The 16,846-nt window shown below is 45.6% G+C and overlaps 1 pseudogene; it reads right to left on the reverse strand.

Annotated features, from left to right (window-relative positions):
* Positions 1-210: 210 nt before the first annotated feature.
* LOC135519761 (chloride channel protein 1-like) overlaps positions 211-16,846 on the reverse strand; it is a 32,974-nt pseudogene continuing 16,338 nt past the window's right edge.

Genomic DNA, 16,846 nt, shown 5'->3' on the forward strand with positions numbered 1-16,846 from the left:
CAAGTATTATTAGCTACTAGAAATTCCAAAACTACAAGTCCCAGAAGCACTGTGTACACCTGCTCTTCCTGCTCCCTGAAAGCTGAAAATCTGCAGAGCCTCGAATGAGCCTGCACAGAACTCCATTACCCAGGATGCACCTTGACACCCTCTCACTGAATGAGGCCAGAGAGGTCTTCATTTAAGAAATAGAATCCACATAATTCCCATCTAAATCGGCTCTTCAGAATCTTTGTTCTCCCTATCTCCATCCGTATCCGGCACTGTAGGAAGGGATGACACAATGAAGACACGAGTGGAGGAGAAGGGTGGTGAGGTGGGGGAGGAAGGCTCCTGAGGGAGACAGTCTGTCCCTTCGCTGTTGGGGGTGGAGGTATCACACTCTGCACCTGCACTGGAGCCACCTGCTCCTCCTGTGTTCCCCCTGGGTTCCTCCTGAGCCTCATCCATGTTTCCCTTTCCCTCTGTCCTAACCACCTCACCCTTCCACCTTTCCATCTCTTCCTCCCTCTTTTCTCCATCTTTACCCTTTTCTTCCTTAACCTCCCACCTAAACCCCTCGCCCCCTTCCTTCCTACTACCCTCTCCCTCCCTCTTCCCCCCCTCACCCCACAGCTCCTTCTCCCTGGTGGGGGAGGAGGGGGTGGTGGGAGGAGCCTCGTGCTTCTTGGCTTTACGGTTGGCATCTATGAAACTGGCCAGAGGGGGGCGCAATCTCACCCCACTAAGGGTGGAGCCCTCGATGGCCTTCTGCAACTGTGAGAGGTAAGAGAGAGGGAGAGATAGAGAAGGAGAGATTAAAAGGGAGAGATAAATATAGAGGGGGAGAAGAGAAAAGGGATGGCGAAGGGAAAAGGGGAGAGAGAGAGAAAGAAAGAGGGGAGGGAAATAAAGATTGAGATGGAGGGTGAGAGAGGAAGGGAAAGAGTGAATAGAAGTGGTTTTAACATAGCATGACATAACACAAGCAAAGCATGTTAATACAGGTTTACTGTGACACTGTGATAAGTCAGAGACGAACACAGTTGATGGTGTAATAGTGTGACTCACTATTCGAGTACAACAGAACAGCAAAGCAACAGCCAACTGAACAGGCTCCATGTATTTGTATGTGTATTTATTATGGATCTCATTTGTTCCTGCCAAGGCAGCAGCTACTCTTCCTGAGGTCCAAACAAGATTAAGGCAATTACATCACCTACAAATGTAACAGTACATCATACAACACATTACTAGACCACTACTCTACCACTACATATCTACAATACAAAATGTATAATTTTACAATGTACATGTGTGTAAACTGTGTGTGTTAGCGTGTGTGTGCGTTTGCGTATGTGTCTCTTCACAGTCCACGTTGTTCCCTATGTAGTATTGCACACGTCTGTTCTGGACTTGGGGACTGTGAAGAGACCCCTGGTGGACAGGCGTGTGGGGTATGAATGAGTGTCTGAGCTGTGTGCTAATCGTTTTAACAGACAGCTCAGTGATTTCAATATGTCAATACCTCTAACAAAGACATGTAGTGATGCAGTCAATCTCTCCTCTACTTTGAGCCAGTAGAGATTGACATGCATGTTAATGATATTAGCTCTCTGTGTACATATGTTCTTCTATGTGACACTTGACCATATGACTGGGTAGTAGTCCAGGTGTGACACAACTAGGGCCTGTAAGGACTTGTTTTGTTGATAGCGATGTCAAGAAAGCAGATCTTAGCTACCGTTGCATCAATATGTCTTGACCATGACAGTTTACAATCCAGGGTTACTCCAAGCAGTTTAGTCAAGCCCACTACTGTTGTGTCGTCTGCAAACTTGATGATTGAGTTGGAGGCGTGCATGGCCACACAGTTGTGGGTGAACAGGGAGTACAGGAGAGGGCTGAGCACACACCCTTGTGGGGCCCCAGTGTTGAGGGTCAGTGAAGTGGAGATGTTGTTTCCTACCTCCACCACCTGGGGGCGGCCCGTCAGAATGTCCAGGACCCAGTTGTATAGGGCAGGGTTGAGACCCAGGGCCTCCAGCTTGATGATGAGCTTGGAGGGTACTATGGTGTTGAATGCTGAGCTGTAGTCAATGAACAGCATTCTTACTTTCTTATTTTTGTCCAGATGGGATAGGGCAGTGCGCAGTGCGATGGCGATTGCATCTGTGGACCTGCTGGGGGGGTATGCAAACTGAAGTGGGTCTAGGGTGGCCGGTAAGGTAGCGGTGATATGATCCTTGACTAGTCTCTCAAAGCACTTCATGATGACAGAAGTGAGTGCTACAGGGCAGGAGTCATTTAGTTCAGTTATCTTTGCCTTCTTGGGTACAGGAACGATGGTAGCCATCTTTAAGCATATGGGGACAGCAGACTGGGATAGGGAGAGATTGAAAATGTTCGTAAACACACCAGCCAGCTGGTCCGTGCATGCTCTGAGGATGCGGCTAGGGATGCCATCTGGGCCTGCTGCCTTGAGAGGGTTAACACGTTTAAAAGTTTTACTCACATCTGCCACTGAGAAGGAGAGGGGGGTGGGGGGGGTGGGGGGTGCAGTCTTTGTCAGCGAGTCGCGACGGTTTCACTGTATTATCCTCAAAGCTGGCCAAGAAGGTTTTTTGTTTGTCTGGAAACGTGACATCAGTATCCATGACGTTGCTGATGTTGTTTTGGAGTCCGTGATGTCCTGTAGACCCTGCCACATATGTCTCGTGTCTGAGCCGTTTAATTGCGACTCCACCTTGTCCCTGTACCTGCATTTCGCTTGTTTCATTGCCCTGTGGAGGAAATAACTACAGTGTTTATATTCAGCCATATCACCAGACCTCTTTCCATGGTTAAATGCGGTGGTTCGCTCTTTCAGTTTTGTGCAAATGCCGCCATCCGTCCACGGTTTCTGGTTAGGGTAGGTTTTAATAGTCAAATCAAATCAAATTGTATTTGTCACATACACATGGTTAGCAGATGTTAATGCGAGTGTAGTGAAATGCTTGTGCTTCGAGTTCCGACAATGCAGTAATAACCAACAAGTAATCTAACTAACAATTCCAAAACTACTGTCTTATACACACAAGTGTAAGGGGATAAAGAATATGTACACAAAGATACATGAATGAGTGATGGTACAGAGCGGCATAGGCAAGATACAGTAGATGGTATCGAGTACAGTATATACATATGAGATGAGTATGTAAACAAAGTGGCATAGTTAAAGTGGCTAGTGATACATGTATTGCATAAAGATGCAGTAGATGATATAGAGTACAGTATATACGTATACATATGAGATGAATAATGTAGGGTATGTAAACATTATATTAGGTAGCATTGTTTAAAGTGGCTAGTGATATATTTTACATAATTTCCCATCAATTCCCATTATTAAAGTGGCTGGAGTTGAGTCAGTGTCAGTGTGTTGGCAGCAGCCACTCAATGTTAGTGGTGGCTGTTTAACAGCCTGATGGCCTTGAGATAGAAGCTGTTTTTCAGTCTCTCGATCCCAGCTTTGATGCACCTGTACTGACCTCGCCTTCTGGGTGATAGCGGGGTGAACAGGCAGTGGCTCGGGTGGTTGTTGTCCTTGATGATCTTTATGGCCTTCCTGTGACATCGGGTGGTGTAGGTGTCCTGGAGGGCAGGTAGTTTGCCCCCGGTGATGCGTTGTGCAGACCTCACTACCCTCTGGACAGCCTTACGGTTGTGGGCGGAGCAGTTGCCGTACCAGGCAGTGATACAGCCCGCCAGGATGTTCTCGATTGTGCATCTGTAGAAGTTTGTGAGTGCTTTTGGTGACAAGCCAAATTTCTTCAGCCTCCTGAGGTTGAAGAGGCGCTGCTGCACCTTCTTCACGATGCTGTCTGTGTGGGTGGACCAATTCAGTTTGTCCGTGATGTGTATGCCGAGGAACTTAAAACTTACTACCCTCTCCACTACTGTTCCATCGATGTGGATAGGGGGGTGTTCCCTCTGCTGTTTCCTGAAGTCCACAATCACTCCCCTAGTTTTGTTGACGTTGAGTGTGAGGTTGTTTTCCTGACACCACACTCCGAGGGCCCTCACCTCCTCCCTGTAGGCCGTCTCGTCATTGTTGGTAATCAAGCCTACCACTGTTGTGTCGTCCGCAAACTTGATGATTGAGTTGGAGGCGTGCGTGGCCATACAGTCGTGGGTGAACAGGGAGTACAGGAGAGGGCTCAGAACGCACCCTTGTGGGGCCCCAGTGTTGAGGATCAACAGGGTGGAGATGTTGTTGCCTACCCTCACCACCTGGGGGCGGCCCGTCAGGAAGTCCAGTACCCAGTTGCACAGGGCGGGGTCGAGACCCAGGGTCTCGAGCTTGATGTTAAATGCCGAGCTGTAGTCGATGAACAGCATTCTCACATAGGTATTCCTCTTGTCCAGATGGGTTAGGGCAGTGTGCAGTGTGGTGGAGATTGCATCGTCTGTGGACCTATTTGGGCGGTAAGCAAATTGGAGTGGGTCTAGGGTGTCAGGTAGGGTGGAGGTGATATGGTCCTTGACTAGTCTCTCAAAGCACTTCATGATGATGGAAGTGAGTGCTACGGGGCGGTAGTCGTTTGGGTACGACATCTCCAATGCACTTATTTATACACACACTCATCCAGTCAGCGCCAATGTCATTCTCTGACGCTGACTGGAACATATTACATTTACATTTACATTTAAGTCATTTAGCAGACGCTCTTATCCAGAGCGACTTACAAATTGGATTCCAGTCCGCATGATAAAAACAATCTTGGAGCGTTGCTTCTGATTGGTCAGACCAGCATTGAATGTTTCTCGTCATTGGTACATCCTGTTTGAGTTTCTGTCTATAAGCCGGGACGAGCAAGATGGCGTCGTGGTCAGATTTGGAGGGCGGGGGAGGTCTTTGTCTGCATCGTGGAGGTTAGAGGAGCAGTGGTCGAGAGTATTAGCCCTACATGTTGTGCAATCAATATGCGGATAAGATTTAGGTAACATTGATCTCAAATTTGCTGTGTTAAAATCCCCAGCTACAATAAACGCAGCCTTTGGGTATATAGTTTCCAGTGTACCTAGAGTACAATGACGTTCCTTGTGTGCCGTCTTGGTGTTCTTAGTATCAATTTCTCTCAGCCAATCATCAGTAATTTGTGTAAGTGCCGTACATGCTGAGTGCCCTTCTCTATAAGCGTGCTGAAAGTAATTTGTTTACTGTGATATAGCATTGTCTCTGGTCAAATGTTTTTTTCAAACGTCTACTAAGGGTTGGTAGCAGGCTGATTGGTTGGCTGTTTGAACCAGTAAAGGGTGCTTTGCTATTCTTGGGTACCGGAATGACTTTTGCTTCTCTCCAGGCCTGATGGCGCATGCTTTCCTGTAGGATTAGTTTAAAGAGATGACAAATAAGAGTGGCAATATAGTCTGCTATCATCCTCAGTAATTCTCCATCCAAGTTGTCATTCCCAGGTGGTTTGTCATTGTTGATAGACAACAATAATGTTTTTACCTCATCCACACTCACTTTACGGAATTAAAAAGGACAATGCTTGTCTTTCATAGTTTGGTCAGTTATGCATGGATGTGTAGGTTCAGAGTTTGCTGTTGGCATGGCATTCCTCAGTTTGCTAATCTTGGCAATGTAATTACTGTAACACTGTGAGATCATCATCAGAGAACGATGACAGAGAGGCAGAACAAATGGACAAGCTGTGTGTCTGATGCTTCTACACTGCAGAAAAGGAAAGACTCGGCATACAGACAGTGAGAGAGAGAGATAAAGATAGAGAGAGAGAGAGAGCTTGTGTGATCTCACCTACGACTCCCACCAGTTTCCCAATGCTGGTAACATAGGCATGACTGAGACCCAGCAAGGAGAACAAAGTGTGGGTCTGTCAGAGAGAGAGAGGGAGGCATATTTGTCAATATCCTACAGCATGTATTGTTTATAATGGCTTAAAGTGGCTACATAAGAGCACAAGGTGCTAGCTACAGTTGATACCTTGTGTAAGGAGGTTCTCTCCACCAGCTGAAAGGGGGAGGGATCAATCCGTATCTCCTCCATACTGATTGGCTTATCCAACTCTTCTTCTTCCCAGGCTTTGATCTGCATTAGCCAATCAGAGAGCAGAGAGGGTGATTGACAATATAAAGAGGGAGTAATAATTTATGATATTTGATCGTGGAATCCTCTCGTACTCGTGGAATCCTTTTAGTGCTAGATGAAGTGCCCAGGTCAGGGTGTAGAGGTCAGGGATCAGGGGTTAAAGGTTGATCAGGGTGAGTGAGACACATTACCTCCTCTGAGGACATGGTGTCAGTGAGTGGAGTTGGGGTGGATTCCTGGAGAGAGGAAGAGAGAGACGAAGAGATAGAGAGGAAGAGAGGGAGAGATAAAGAGAGAGAGAAAGAAAAGAAGGAGTGTGAGACAGAGGGGGGTGTTGGTTTAGAGATTTTAGTTATTTTCTCCCTCCAGGTTTACAAAGTGTCAGATCAGATGCCCCCTTGTGGTGCTATTTCTCCATCACACAGAATGACAAACTTGCTCATTACATATCATATGATGCATTATAGCAAGGTCATGCCATTGACGTGAGCGTGTGTCCCCTACTGGACAGAATGTGATATTGCTCCTCTTTGAGCTACCAGAGGAACGCTTGAGGTTGATGTTGGCCTTAACCACAGATCCAGGATCAGGTTGCCCTAAACACCAATCCAAACCTCAACCATTATGGGAATGAAAAACATATTCTAATATACCTGACCCTGTATCAGTGGTTACAGCCAACCTCTATCTTGATATGGAATGATACCTGAGCTTCAGCCTGGCTGGTTGAGGAAGAGGAGAAGAGGCGCTGAAATATTCCCCACATAGACTGGAGGGAACGCTTCTCTGAAAGACAGGACAGACATTTAGAAGTGAGTACATTGGGTAAACATTCTCACTCCAACACATTCTCACTCAAACACTTTTCTACAGAAGGTGCTGGTTAATTGTTGGAAACAAACCCCATGAGCAATCGATAGAACAGCAGGTCTAATATTGATTGCTTATAAAAATTTGAAGCGCTAACAGCAAACCAACAAGCCAACTACCATATGTACACAGAGATGTTTTATTGTAGATACAGTATCTGGTTGTAGAGTAGTGGCCTAAGAGATCACACTTAATGTGTTGTGAAAAGTGTTATGTAATGTAATATTTTAAATTGTATATAACTGCCTTAATGTTGCTAGACCCCAGGAAGAGTAGCTGCTTCTTGGCAGCAGCTAATGGGGATCCATAATAAATACATACATGGTAAGAAAATAGCAATAGTGGGTACATCCCAATTCTATGTCATATTCTGACATTTTGTGTGATTCATGTCACCTGAGCAAGTGTGATTGGTGGAGGGCTCCTGTGGTGTGGGGGATGGGAGTGGCCTATTCTGTTCATCTTGTACAGGAGAGGTCTAGAGAACAGACAAAAGGGCTAACCAGGTTGATAACCAAGTATTACATGATGGTGTGGATAATTATAATGCATTATAAATGTGATTATAAAGGCATTATAAGTATACTGATGTTTATTAATTTAATAAGTATAATAAATATGATGCTATCGTTCAATCATTCCATCTAACCATCCATCCTTCCATCCATCCTTTCACCTCTCCTCCCTCCTCATCTACTAAAGTGAAGGACTCCCAGCCCTGACCCGGTGACCCCTGACCCCTCTCAAAGATACGCCTCTCGGCTAAAAGCCACCAATCAGAGATGGCCTGCAGCTCTGTCCTCTCTATAGACCCCAATAGGATCATAGACACTGAGGAAAGACAGGGAACAGGGAGAGAAAGAGAGTAGAGAGAGAGAGCGAGAGAGAGAGAGGAGAGAGAGAGAGACATGAAAGGGATTTCAGTGGATGGATTTGTGACATCTACGGTGCATGGCATCAAACTTTCTATAACATGTCTCACCTTTGGAGTTGACCAGAGGGATGGTTTTAAGGGAGGTGGAGTCTAGCAGATAGCCCAGCTCCCGATAGGTCGACTGAGAGGATAGGAAGTTCACCTTCCGCACCATCATGTCCTCCACAAAGATGTTGTACTTACTTTGAGAGGAGAGAGGATATATGTGAACAGTGGTTGCTCGAATCTTAAAAGCACACCAGGTTGCATGTACACTAGAACTGTTTGAGCCACAATGACATACAGTTCTCTGCATAAACACTTATTAGAGCCATAATGGCGACCATTCCAGTACCGGATGTGTCCGAGGCTGAGCTCGGGGAGGTATGGCAGTTTCTTGACCTGGATGATGGAGTCGTAGAGGGAGGGCTGCAGGCCCTGGGCCACCATGTTGGCCAGGATCACCGTCACCATCATGGGTAGGATGTGGGAGATCTGGCCTGTCAGCTCAAAACAGATCACATCCGTGGATACTGTGTGGGTTACTGCCCCGGTCAGAGCCGCGGCACCTGGGATAAGGAGGGCGGGAGAGAGAAAGGGAGGGGAAGGAGAGAGGGAGAGAGGTAGGGGAAGGAGAGAGGGAGCGGAAGGAGAGAGGAAGGAGAGAAGGAGGGAAAGGAGAGAGGAAGAGAGATTATAGAGGGAGGGAATGAGAGATCAGGAGTCACGACAAGGCAGAAAGGGAAGGAGAGATGGTGTTAAATTACATAATTGTGTATGACAGGGTAGTGGGCTGTCATTTTTGATACCGTTCAAAAGTTGGGGTCACTTAGTAATAATTTCCTTGTTTTTGAAAGAAAAGCAGTTTTTTTATCCATTAAAATAACATCAAATTGATCAGAAATACAGTGTAGACATTATTAAAGTTGTAAATGACTATTGTAGCAGGAAACAACTGATTTTTAATGGAATATCTACATAGGCGTATCGAGGCCCATTATCAGCAACCATCAATCCTGTGCACTAATGACACATTGTGTTAGCTAATACAAGTTTATCATTTTAAAAGGCTAATTGATCATTATAAAACCATTTTGCAATTATGTTAGCACAGCTCAAAACTGTTGTGCTGATTAAAGAAGCAATACAACTGGCCTTCTTTAGACCAGTTGAGTATCTGGAGCATCAGCATTTGTGGGTTTGAGTACAGGCTCAAAATGGCCAGAAACAAAGTACTTTCTTCTGAAACTTGTCAGTCTATTCTTGTTCAGAGAAATGAAGGCTATTCCATGCAAGAAATTGCCAAGAAACAGAAGATCTCGTACAACGCTGTGTACTACTCCCTTCACAGAACAGCGCAAACTGGCTCTAACCAGAATAGAAAGAGGAGTGGGAGGCCCATGTTTCTGGCCAGTTTAAGCCTGTAATCGAACCTCTAAATGCTGATGCTTCAGAAATAGTCTAAAGTAGGCCAGTTTTATTGCTTCTTTAATCAGAAATACAGTTTTCAGCTAACATAATAATAATTGCAAAAGGGTTTTCTAATGATCCATCACCTTTCCAGAAACAAGTCTTTCACTGTTTCCACTTGCTATAGACTTCCCTCTGCCCCCAGCTGTGTCCTCGATACCATATGTGAATTGATTGCCCCCCATCTATCTTCTGAGCTCGTGCTACTAGGTGACTTTAACTGGGACATGCTTACCACCCCGGCCATCCTACAATCTAAGCTTGATGCCCTCAATCTCACACAAATTATCAATGAACCTACCAGGTACAACCCCAAATGCGTAAACAAGGGCACCCTCATAGATGTCATCCTAACTAACTCGCCCTCCAAATACACCTCTGCTTTTTTTAATCAAGATCTCAGCGATCACTGCCTCATTGCCTGCATCCGTAATGGGTCTGCGACCAAACGACCACCCCTCATCACTGTCAAACGCTCCCTAAAACACTTCTGCGAGCAGGCCTTTCTAATCGACCTGGCCGGGCTTTCCTGGAATGACATTGACCTCATCCCGTCAGTAGATGATGCCTGGCTATTCTTTAAAAGTGCCTTCCTCACCATCTTAAATACGCATGCCCCATTCAAAAAATGTAGGAACTAGGAATAGATATAGTCCTTGGTTCACTCCAGACCTGTCTGCCCTTGACCAGCACAAAAACATCCTGTGGCGTTCTGCATTCGCATCGCATAGCCCCCGTGATTTGCATCTTTTCAGGGAAGTTAGGAACAAATATACACAGGCAGTTAGAAAAGCTAAGGCTAGCTTTTTCAAACAGAAATTTGCATCCTGTAGTACTAACTCAAAAAAGTTCTGGGACACTGTAAAGTCCGTGGAGAATAAGAGCACCTCCTCCCAGCTGCCCACTGCTCTGAGGCTAGGAAACACTGTTACCTCCGATAAATCCACTATAATTGAGAATTTCAATAAGCATTTCTCTACTGCTGGCCATGTTTTCCAACTGGCTACTCTTACCCGGCACCCCCCACAGCAACTCGCCCAAGCCTTCCCTATTTCTCCTTCACCCAAATCCGTTCAGTTGATGTTCTGAAAGAGCTGCAAAATCTGGACCCCTACAAATCAGCCGGGCTAGACAATCTGGACCCTTTCTTTCTAAAATTATCTGCCGAAATTGTTGCAACCCCTATTACTAGCCTGTTCAACCTCTCTTTCGTATCGTCTGAGATTCCAAAAGATTGGAAAGCTGCCGCGGTCATCCCTCTCTTCAAAGGGGGTGACACTCTAGACCCAAACTGCTACAGACCTATATCTATCCTACCCTGTCTTTCTAAGGTCTTCGAAAGCCAAGTTAACAAACAGATGACTGACCATTTCAAATCCCACCGTACCTTCTCTGCTATGCAATCTGGTTTCAGAGCTGGTCATGGGTGCACCTCAGCCACGCTCAAGGTCCTAAACAACATCATAACCGTCATCGATAAGAGACATTACTGTGCAGCCGTATTCATCAACCTGGCCAAGGCTTTAGACTCTGTCAATCACCACATTCTTATTGGCAGACTCAACAGCCTTGGTTTCTCAAATGATTGCCTCGCCTGGTTCACCAACTACTTCTCTGATAGAGTTCAGTGTGTCAAATCGGAGGGCCTGTTGTCCGGACCTCTGGCAGTCTCTATGGGTGTGCCACAGGGTTCAATTCTCGGGCCGACTCTCTTCTCTGTATACATCAATGATGTTGCTCTTGCTGCTGGTGATTCACTGATCCACCTCTATGCAGACGACACCATTCTGTATACTTCTGGCCCCTCTTTGGACACTGTGTTTTAACTAACCTCCAGACGAGCTTCAATGCCATACAACTCTCCTTCTGTGGCCTACAACTGCTCTTAAACACAAGTAAAACTAAATGCATGCTATTCAATTGATCACTGCCCGCACCTGCTTGCCCGTCCAGCATCACTACTCTGGATAGCTCTGACTACGTGGACAACTACAAATACCGGGGTGTCTGGTTAGACTGTAAACTCTCCTTACAGACTCACATTAAGCATCTCCAATCCAAAATGTATCGGCTTCCTATATTGCAACAAAGCATCCTTCACTCATGCTGCCAAACATACCCTCGTAAAACTGACTATCCTACCGATCCTCGACTTCGGTGATGTCATCTATAAAATAGCCTCCAACACTCTACTCAACAAACTGGATGCAGTCTATTACAGTGCCATCCGTTTTGTCACCAAAGACCCATACACTACCCGCCAAACCCACTGGCTAGAGGTTATCTACAAGTCTCTGCTAGGTAAAGCCCTGCCTTATCTCAGCTCACTGGTCACCATAGCAGCACCCACTCGTAGCACGCGCTCCAGCAGGTACAGTGGGGCAAAAAAGTATTTAGTCAGCCACCAATTGTGCACTCCCACTTAAAAAGATGAGAGAGGCCTGTAATTTTCATCATAGGTACACTTCAACTATGACAGACAAAATGAGAAAAAAATCCAGAAAATCACAGGATTTTTAATGAATTTATTTGCAAATTATGGTGGAAAATAAGTATTTGGTCACCTACAAACAAGCAAGATTTCTGGCTCTCACAGACCTGTAACTTCTTCTGTAAGAGGCTCCTCTGTCCTCCACTTGTTACCTGTATTAATGGCACCTGTTTGAACTTGTTATCAGTATAAAAGACACCTGTCCACAACCTCAAACAGTTACACTCCAAACTCCACTATGGCCAAGACCAAAGAGCTGTCAAAGGACACCAGAAACAAAATTGTAGACCTGCACCAGGCTGGGAAGACTGAATCTGCAATAGGTAGGCCAATGACTGGAATGAACTGCAAAAATCTCTGAAGCTGGAGATTCACATCTCCCTCACTAACTTTAAGCACCAGCTGTCAGAGCAGCTCACAGATCACTGCACCTGTACTTGGTTTGAAGAAATCAACTGTAGGAGCAATTATTAGGAAATGGAAGACATATAAGACCACTGATAATCTCCCTTGATCTGGGGCTCCACGCAAGATCTCACCCTGTGGGGTCAAAATGATCACAAGAACGGTGAGCAAAAATCCCAGAACCACACAGGGGGACCTAGTGAATGACCTGCAGAGAGCTGGGACCAAAGTAACAAAGCCTACCATCAGTAACACACTACGCCGCCAGGGACTCAAATCCTGCAGTGCCAGACGTGTCCCCCTGCTTAAGCCAGTACATGTCCAGGGCCGTCTGAAGTTTGTAGAGAGCATTTGGATGATCCAGAAGAAGATTGGGAGAATGTCATATGGTCAGATGAAACCAAAATAGAACTTTTTGGTAAAAACTCAACTCGTCGTGTTTGGAGGACAAAGAATGCTGAGTTGCATCCAAAGAACACCATACCTACTGTGAAGCATGGTGGTGGAAACATCATACTTTGGGGCTGTTTTTCTGCAAAGGGACCAGGACGACTGATCCGTGTAAAGGAAAGAATGAATGGGGCCATGTATTGTGAGATTTTGAGTGAAAACCTCCTTCTATCAGCAAGGACATTGAAGATGAAACATGGCTGGGTCTTTCAGCATGACAATGATCCCAAACACACCGCCCGGGCAACGAAGGAGTGGCTTCGTAAGAAGCATTTCAAGGTCCTGGAGTGGCCTAGCCAGTCTCCAGATCTCAACCCCATAGAAAATCTTTGGAGGGAGTTTAAAGTCCGTGTTGCCCAGCAACAGCCCCAAAACATCACTGCTCTAGAAGAGATCTGCATGGAGGAATGGGCCTGTATTTATGTATTTATTTATCTTGCTCCTTTGCACCCCAGTATCATCTACTGCACATCTACAGCACCATTCCAGTGTTTAATTGCTATATTGTAATTACTTCGCCACCATGGCCTATTTATTGCCTTAACTTACCTCATTTGCACTCACTGTATATAGACTTTTAGTTTTCTTTTGTTCTACTGTATTATTCACTGTATGTTTTGTTTATTCCGTGTGTAACTCTGTGTTGTTGTATGTGTCAAATTGCTATGCTTTATCTTGGCCAGGTCGCAGTTGCAAATGAGAACTTGTTCTCAACTAGCTTACCTGGTTAAATAAAGGTGAAATAAAATGTAAAAATAGCCTTTTAAAATGATAAACTTGGATTAGCTAACACAACGTACCATTGGAACACAGGAGTGATGGTTGCTGATAATGGGCCTCTGTACGCCTATTTAATTTTTAAAAAATTGTACCTTTATTTTACTAGGCAAGTCAGTTAAGAACAAATTCTTATTTTCAATGATGGCCTAGGAACAGTGGGTTAACTGCCTGTTCAGGGGCAGAACGACAGATTTGTACCTTGTCAGCTCAGGGATTCGAACTTGCAACCTTTCGGATACTAGTCCAACGCTCTAACCACTAGGCTACCCTTTCGGCTACCCCACAGTGTAGACATTGTTAATCTTGTAAATGACTATTGTAGCTGGAAACGGCAGATTTTTTTATGGAATATCTACATAGGCGTACAAAAAATGTGCTTTTCTGTAAAAAACAAGAACATTTCTACGTGATCCCAAACTTTTGAACGGTAGTGTGTATACTCGTAATAAGACTAAGCAATTGGCCTATTAAAATGTTTATCTGTCTCCATAAAGATAATTAGCAATATGCAAGAGACTATGGTTGAGTTACACTAATAGACAATGAATAATAAACATCTGAGTTGTTTGGACTCAAAACCTGAGTTGTTGACCAATAGTATTACTGTAAAGTTAACCTCCAATCAGATGTCAGACCTACACGATGTAACCTCTCAGAGGTGTGACAATGGGGGTTGGCAAGACCAACACAGAGAATGCTGAATTCCGAAGACAACACATAGCAAATTCTTGCATACAGCTGATAAGAAGAGCCACTTCTGGGGCTGGGCTGCCCTGCAACAGCAGCAAGACAAGATGAGACTTCAGAGGAGACTCACCAATGACAGCATAGCCCCCGGGGAGGATGCGATAAACTATCCCATCAAACAGGATACCGTTTGGGAAGAGAGTGGCCATGATCTCCCCTACCAGACGCCCAAATGCTGCCCCTGGGGGAGAGGGATTTATAGGCAATACATGGATTTATAAAAGGTTATTCTATAAGTCATGAACATAAACTCTAATAAGCTCAATAATGCTCTCTAACCTCTCCATCCATGAACTGGCCGAATCCAGGAGGAAAGGTCAGGGTGGCGATGACAAACGTCACTACACCTGGGTAGATCAACCGACTGAACACACACGCACGCATGCGCACAAACACAAAGACACACACACAAACACACACTATTATTAAACAACTGGGATACTCAGCCGTTATAACAAACCACAATGCCATTACTTACATTTTAGGGTAATGACATAAATTGTCAGGAATCTCCTCCCAGTTCATTGTCTGGCTGTCAGGCTGTTGAGCTCATGGCAGGACACCTCTACTGCTCTGCCCCTCCTAATGTGGGAGCTCAATGTACCTTGACTGGTGAGTCAATGGCTAAGTGAATGTGTCTAACTGGGTGAATGGCTGGCTGTTAAGCCCTGCTTGTCTGGGTCAAGGTCGTGTAACAGATTACTTTGGAAGAAGAGGCTACCCAAATGAAACTCATCTGGAATGGAATGTAGAAAGTGTCAGGGATCTGGGTAATAGTGTCTGCTAAGCATTACAATTGTGAAGACATTTGAGTGAGTGTAACAGTGTGTGTGTTCTGTGTGTCTGTACTGTGTGTACGTATTGTGTGTATGTACTGTGTCTATGTACTGTATGTGTGTACTGTGTGTATGTACTGTGTATGTACTATTTGTGTGTACTGTGTGTATGTACTGTGTGTGTGTACTGTGTGTATGTACTGTGTGTGTGTACTGTGTGTGTGTACTGTGTGTGTGTATGTACTGTGTGTGTGTACTGTGTGTGTGTACTGTGTGTATGTACTGTGTGTGTGTACTGTGTGTACTGTGTGTGTGTATGTACTGTGTGTGTGTACTGTGTGTGTGTACTGTGTGTGTGAGTGTGTACTGTGTGTATGTACTGTGTGTGTGTACTGTGTGTGTGTACTGTGTGTGTGTACTGTGTGTGTGTGTGTGTGTGTGTGTACTTTGTGTATGTACTGTGTGTATGTACTGTGTGTGTGTACTGTGTGTGTGTACTGTGTGTGTGTGTACTGTGTGTGTACGTACTGTGTGTGTGTACTGTGTGTGTGAACCGTGTGTGTACTGTGTGTATGTACTGTGTGAATGTACTGTGTGTGTGTACTGTGTGTATGTATGCGAGTGCGTGCATCAGTGATGTCTCACTGCTTGGTCAGAAAGCGCGTGAGAGACGTCTGTCTCCTCAACACTAGAACCACCTGTCTGTTCAGGTAGACAAAGAAGGCCCCCAGGAACCCACAGGAGATTTTACAACAGACAGACAGGGGACAGAGAGTCAGGAACCCACAGGAGATTCTACAACAGACAGACAGGGGACAGAGAGTCAGGAATCCACAGGAGATTCTACAACAGACAGACAGGGGACAGAGAGTCAGGAATCCACAGGAGATTCTACAACAGACAGGGGACAGAGAGTCAGGAATCCACAGGAGATTCTACAACAGACAGACAGGGGACAGAGAGTCAGGAATCCACAGGAGATTCTACAACAGACAGACAGGGGACATAGAGTCAGGAACCAACAGGAGATTCTACAACAGACAGGGGACAGAGAGTCAGGAATCCACAGGAGATTCTACAACAGACAGACAGGGGACAGAGAGTCAGGAATCCACAGGAGATTCTACAACAGACAGACAGGGGACAGGGAGTCAGGAACCCACAGGAGATTCTACAACAGACAGGGGACAGAGAGTCAGGAACCCACAGGAGATTCTACAACAGACAGACAGGGGACAGAGAGTCAGGAATCCACAGGAGATTCTACAACAGACAGACAGGGGACAGGGAGTCAGGAACCCACAGGAGATTCTACAACAGACAGACAGGGGACAGAGAGTCAGGAACCCACAGGAGATTCTACAACAGACAGACAGGGGACAGAGAGTCAGGAATCCACAGGAGATTCTACAACAGACAGACAGGGGACAGAGAGTCAGGAATCCACAGGAGATTCTACAACAGACAGACAGGGGACAGAGAGTCAGGAATCCACAGGAGATTCTACAACAGACAGACAGGGGACAGAGAGTCAGGAATCCACAGGAGATTCTACAACAGACAGACAGGGGACAGGGAGTCAGGAACCCACAGGAGATTCTACAACAGACAGACAGGGGACAGAGAGTCAGGAATCCACAGGAGATTCTACAACAGACAGACAGGGGACAGAGAGTCAGGAACCCACAGGAGATTCTACAACAGACAGACAGGGGACAGGGAGTCAGGAACCAACAGGAGATTCTACAACAGACAGGGGACAGAGAGTCAGGAATCCACAGGAGATTCTACAACAGACAGACAGGGGACAGAGAGTCAGGAACCCACAGGAGATTCTACAACAGACAGACAGGGGACAGAGAGTCAGGAAC

The sequence above is a fragment of the Oncorhynchus masou genome, chromosome 29 (genome assembly GCF_036934945.1).
Source record: "Oncorhynchus masou masou isolate Uvic2021 chromosome 29, UVic_Omas_1.1, whole genome shotgun sequence".
NCBI classification, from domain to species: Eukaryota; Metazoa; Chordata; class Actinopteri; order Salmoniformes; family Salmonidae; genus Oncorhynchus; species Oncorhynchus masou.